Consider the following 6319-nt stretch of genomic DNA (forward strand, 5'->3'; position numbering starts at 1 on the left):
AGCTTCAGGCTGACAGAAGAGAAGAAGTTGATTTGGTAACAGGTACACTTACACTTACAGGGACATTTTTACAGAAGACTATCTGGACATTGTGAGGAAACAGCGGCCCAAACAGTTCAAAACAGTTGCTAAGCTTTTTTTAATGAACCGTTTATACATTTGTGTAGAATTTGCAAAGCCTTTATCCTTCAAAGCCCCAGGAAAACCGTAATGCACGGAAACAATGCACAAAAATGCACAAGTTATGTGATGAGGTTAATATCAATGCTTCTGCTGAAAATGATGTATGAGGGAGGTGCAGTTGTGGCTCCAGTGAAAGGAGACGTGTTAAACTGTGTTTATTAGTTTTCTTGCTTTAGTGATGACATTCATTCTTGCTGCGTGAGATTCCCGTGTGTGATGCAGCGCTCTGTTCTACTGCGTTTCTCTATAATACTGATGGTTTCTATAGACGTGGTGCCATAATGATGGTATTGAGAAGTGGATTGATTCAGGTAGAACATCAGTGGAGGCTTGGGGGTGTTATGCAGGGTCCACCATGTTTATTATTATGTGGGCTGTGCAAGTGCTCAGTCAAACCAACAGTTTCATTTTTCCTTAAAGCACTTTTAATTCATTTGATGTAATTTATTGATTTGTGTGTAGATTGCACAAATTGTACAAATATACAATCAACCTTATATACTTAAGTGATACTCCAGAGCTTCATAGTATAATAAATCTGCTTATGTAACATAGACCTGCTTTTGTATATTACAAATAGTATAGTAACATACCTTCAGTGGAAGCTCAGTGGTTAAGGTTCTGGGTTATTCATCAGAAGGTCAGGGGTTCAAGCCCTGGTATACCAATCTGCCACTCTTGGGGCCCTTGAGCAAGGCCCTTAACCCCTTTGTGCACTGTATCACAGCTGACCCCAGCTTCCTAACATCATTGTAATATGCAAAGAAAGAATTTTACTGTCCTGTAATGTACTTGTGATGAATATCAAGCATCTTTTTTTTTAATGCTGCTTCTTTATGAGGCTTGTGCTTTATACAGTTTTTTCTTTCCTGGAGTATGCATGTGTGTGTGTGTGTGTGTGTGTGTGTGTGTGTGTGTGTGTGTGTGTGTGTGTGTGTGTGTGTGGTATGCATGGTGTATATGTGATAGTGAGTGTGTGTGTGTGTGTGTGTGTGTGTGTGGTATGCGTGGTGTTTATTTGATAGTGTGTGTGTGTGTGTGTGTGTGTGTGTGTGTGTGTGTGTGTGTGTGTGTGTGTGTGTGTGTGTGGTGTTCATGGTGTATATGTGATAGTGAGTCTGTATGAGTGTGTGTGTGTGTGTGTGTGTGTGTGTGTGTGTGTGTGTGTGTGTGTGTGTGTGTGTGTGTGTGTGGTGTTCGTGGTGTATATGTGATAGTGAGTCTGTATGAGTGTGTGTGTGTGTGTGTGTGTGTGTGTGTGTGTGTGTGTGTGTGTGTGTGTGTGTGTGTGTGTGTGTGTGGTGTTCGTGGTGTATATGTGATAGTGAGTCTGTATGAGTGTGTGTGTGTATGTGTGTGTGTGTGTGTGTGTGTGTGTGTGTGTGTGTGTGTGTGTGTGTGTGTGTGTGTGGTGTTCGTGGTGTATATGTGATAGTGAGTCTGTATGAGTGTGTGTGTGTGTGTGTGTGTGTGTGTGTGTGTGTGTGTGTGTGGTGTTCGTGGTGTATATGTGATAGTGAGTCTGTATGAGTGTGTGTGTGTGTGTGTGTGTGTGTGTGTGTGTGTGTGGTGTTCGTGGTGTATATGTGATATTGAGTGTGTGTGTGTGAGCCGGCGAGACGGGTTTTTCCTGCCGATAGCTGGTAGTGACAGGCGTGAGTCACTCTCTTCTTCTCTATTGTTAACTGTTTGCTGATGCACATGGAGATCTGCTGCTCTGGATCTCTCAGCACAATACACAACGTGGCTCAGCGAGCACTGCTGACACCCTGCAAAATGCCTTTACTGACCTAAATCCAATCAGCTCACTTTCACCACCACCACCACCACAACAACACCAATTTATCTAAAAAAAGAAAGTGCTGGAGAATGTGTGTGTGGGGGAGGAGGCAGGGGAGGAGGCAGTATCACCGAAAAAGAATCCAAAAGTATAATATGTGCATGAAATCTGGGGTCTAATTCAGTTGACCTATGACAAGCATATCTAACTTCAAATGTCAAATTCATTTCCCTGTGAAAAATGTTTGATTACTTGGAGAGCAAGACTGAGTTGTGTATCACTGTACCACGTAGTGAGAGCGAATGAGGAAACATCTGGATGTAGACAAGCAGATGATTCACAGAGACACAGACGGAGGTCTGGAGAGAGTTAATGGAGCGTTGGTGCTGATTTTCTGATGAAGAAAGCGGCAGATTTATGGTTGGCACATTCCTTTGCGATAGCGTTGATGTAAAGTATTTGAGTAAAAGTACTTCGTTACTGTACTTTAAATACTTTTTAGTTTTACTGAGTATCAAAAAGTATAAGCGACTTTTACTCCCTAAACACCGAAATATATAATTCAATAGATGTACCATTTTAATTGTCAATGAGCATTATCAATTTCTTAAGTTTTTTTCTGCAGAAGAGTGAATATTTATTTAGAATATTTATTATAATTTTATTTGTCCACACTGCAAAAAAATTTCCTCTTAATATAAGAAATAAATGCATGATTTAAGAAGATTAAAACACTTATCCCAAGCTGTCGATTAAATCTAATTAGCTTTAACCCTCATAAGGTCTTCGTTTCCTGTTTACAAATCTGGTCTTTGGGGTCTATATGACCCCAACAATTGATAGAGAAATTATAAAAAAAAATATACATTTTTAATTATACAAATAATATATATATTTTTTTGTTTACTTCTCATCTATTCATTGATGCTGTGTTTTGGGAGATATGAAGTACTTTTGTACCTATTTACCACACAATTCCTCAACTACACCATAAGCTTGCATATGAAATATTAATTTTTTATGAAAAAATCACTTAAATGATGATCCAAATTTCTGATTTATGCTGGATTTATAGATTTTTTTTTGACAAATGAAGAAAAAATATTGAGTTTTTTTCACATTTCCCATTCATTTCAATGTGGGGTCATATTGACCCCGAAGACCAGAAGTGTAAAAAATATTTTTACATACCTTCAGAACAACCGAATCAAGCCCAGTTTTTTTGTGTGTGTATAGATAGATTATGTAGGAAAAGTCACAAAATATTATTCCACTCAGATGAAGAGAACCCTTTTTTTTTATCAAGGAAAAGTCGATTGGGGTCATATAGACCCCAAGGACCGATTAAAGGTTAAACTAGCTAGTTAATTCTTTTTTTAAATAGTTTTTTTGTGTGTGTGTAAAAAGATCTCAAAACCAGTGCTACTAAATAAGAGTTTAATTAATCTTAATTTAAGAATCATCATTATATATTCTGTCTTAAAATGAGACAAAGCATTTAAACTAAAAACAAGATTACTATTAAAATTACCATCACGTGATCATTTATTCAAATGAAGACACACACTTGGAACACTTAGTAGTTACGATGCAAAAACAAACAAAATCTTGCTACTTCTCAAAATACAAAAATGTTTTGCAACATAAAACAGGTTATTAACATTAAATGTATTTTGTCATTTCTGAACATTGAAAGATATTCAGCGTGAGAAACTGAAATCAAACTATAAAACAGTAAAAAGCTATAAATACTTTGTATAAACCACAAAATTTGAATAAATACTAACTTCTCCCTTTAGGGGGCGTCACAGCGGATCATCCGTCTCCATACCCCCCTGTCCTCTACATCTGACTCTTTCAAACCAACTACCTGCATGTCTTCTCTCACCACATCCATAAATCTCCTCTTTGGTCTTCCTCTTTTCCTCCTTCCTGGTGGCTCCATCCTCCTACCTCCTACCGCATTCTCCTACCAATATACCCCATGTCCCTCCTCTGCACATGTCCAAACCATTTCAATCATGCCTCCAGTCTCCAAAGCGTCCTACAACATCCTGTCCATCCTCGTCACTCCCAAAGACCATCTCATCGTCTTCAGCTCTGCTACCTCCAGCTCCACCTCCTGTCTTTTAGTCAATGCCACTGTCTCTAATCCATACAACATCGCAGGTCTCACCACAGTCCTATAAACTTTCCCTTTCACTCTCACAGATACTCTTCTATCACAAATCACTCCTGTCACTCTTCTCCACCCACTCCACCCTGCCTGCACTCTTTTCTTCACTTCTCTAACACTCTCTCCATTACTTTGCACTGTTGACCCCAGATACCTGAACTCCTCCACCTTCTCCACCTCTTCTCCATGCAACCGCACCCCTCCACTGCCCTCCCTCTCATTCACACACATGTACTCTGTCTTACTCCTACTGACTTTCATTCCCCTTCTCTCCAGCGTGTACCTCCACCTCTCCAGGTTCTTCAGAACCTGCTCCCTACTCTCACCACAAATCACAATATCATCCGCAAACATCAGAGTCCACTGAGACTTCCTTTCTGACCTCGTCCGTCAACGTGTCCATCATCACTGCTAACAGGAAAGGGCTCATAGCCGATCCTTGATGCAGTCCAACCTCCACCTTGAACCAGTATGTCGTTCCTACTGCACACTTCACTGCTGTCACACTGTCCTCATACATGTCCTGCACCACCCTCACATACGTCTCTGACACACCTGACTTCCTCATACAATACCACAACTCCTTTCTCCACCATGTCGTCAATTTCTCTAAATCCACAAACACACAATGCAACTCCTTTTGACCTTCTCTGTACTTCATCAACATTCTCAAATCAAATATTGCATCTGTGGTGCTTTTCAATCACTTTACCCCAAACTGTAGTTTATATTAAGAAATCCTGACTTTTCATTCTGATGGGAATGAGATGTTCATTCACACAAATACTTACTTTTGAGAGATGAACTAAGGATTTTGAGAAAGTACAGGCTTTTGCAAGAAATTTCAATGTGTTGTGCTGTTTGTACACATTGTTTTGAGAAATGTACTTACTGGTGTGCAAATATTAAGGATGATTCAAGAAAAGGTCCAAAGCAACTGAGAAAAACTGTAAGACTTTATTTATGAATAATGAGACTCTTGCTGTTTTACTCTCTATGCACTTTTTGGTTCGTAGTACCACCATTTTGTTCTTTTGTATACTGTGTAAGTGAAAGAATGACAATAAGTTGAAGGGAAAAAAAAAAGACTATTCAGGTGAAACCAGTATAAAATATTTTGATCGACACGACAAATGAATATACTTCGCAATTTGATCAAAGCAACAAGAAATGCGTTTATGATGAGCACAAATGATTAAATGATGTGAAGGTTGAACAAGTAGTTTAGAAATGTTCATTTCTGATCTGAGAAACGCTCCAAAGCGACTGATAAAAACTGTAATAGGGTTCCTTTTCAGCTTCCTGTCCTTACAGTGAGGAGATAAAAGGATGGTGGAGAAACACACATTTCCCACAGTCCCCCTCTTGTTTCTCTGAAGGCGTTAACATGGCCTGCAATTTTCCCGCCTAATTAAAGGCCATTTCAGGAAGTGTGAAGGAGTGGAAAGCGACACTCGGTTTTCTTCAGACAGGCCTGGAATAAACGTGTCAGGAGGCCTGGCTGGTGAAGAGGAGAAGGAGACAAAGCAGGCGCTGAATAATTCATGGCGGTTTTTGCATAGGAAAACGCTCTCCCTCTTCTTCTTCCTGACCTTGACATCTCGAATTCTTTCGTCCATCAGGCGAACGAGGCTATCGTTAACAAACCAGACACAATCTTCAGCCGGAGCAGGTTTCATGGACGTGCCATCGTTAAAGGCATAAGGAGTGCATGAAGAAAATAATAAAGCAGTGTTTACAAGGGTTTTCATATAGCTTCTCTTTAACCATCTAATGACTGTAGCACATAAGTGGTACACTCTATGCTTAAAAGTTTGTGGACGCCTGATCATAAGATTGGTTTAGTCCCCATTTGCTTTTATAATAACCATCACTATTCTGGGAAAATGTTCCAAATTTTGAAGTGTGTTTACGGAGATTTATGGCGATTCATTCAGCCACAAGGGTGTTGATAAAATCAGGTAGTGATGGTGTTGAGAAAGTGTCCTCAGTGGCCTGGGGGGCAATCAGCAGTCACATTCATCCCAAAACTGTTCAAGAGCTTTACAGCAGGCCACCCAAGATCTTCCACTCCAATCCATGTAAACCAGACCTGCTGGAACAGGTTTGGGTCTCCTAGTTCAAGTGAAGGGAAGATTTCATGCTAGCATCCAAAGACTTTGTGGGAACAGTTCAAGGAA

This window comes from Silurus aristotelis, assembly GCF_946808225.1.
Source record: "Silurus aristotelis genome assembly, chromosome: 15".
NCBI classification, from domain to species: Eukaryota; Metazoa; Chordata; class Actinopteri; order Siluriformes; family Siluridae; genus Silurus; species Silurus aristotelis.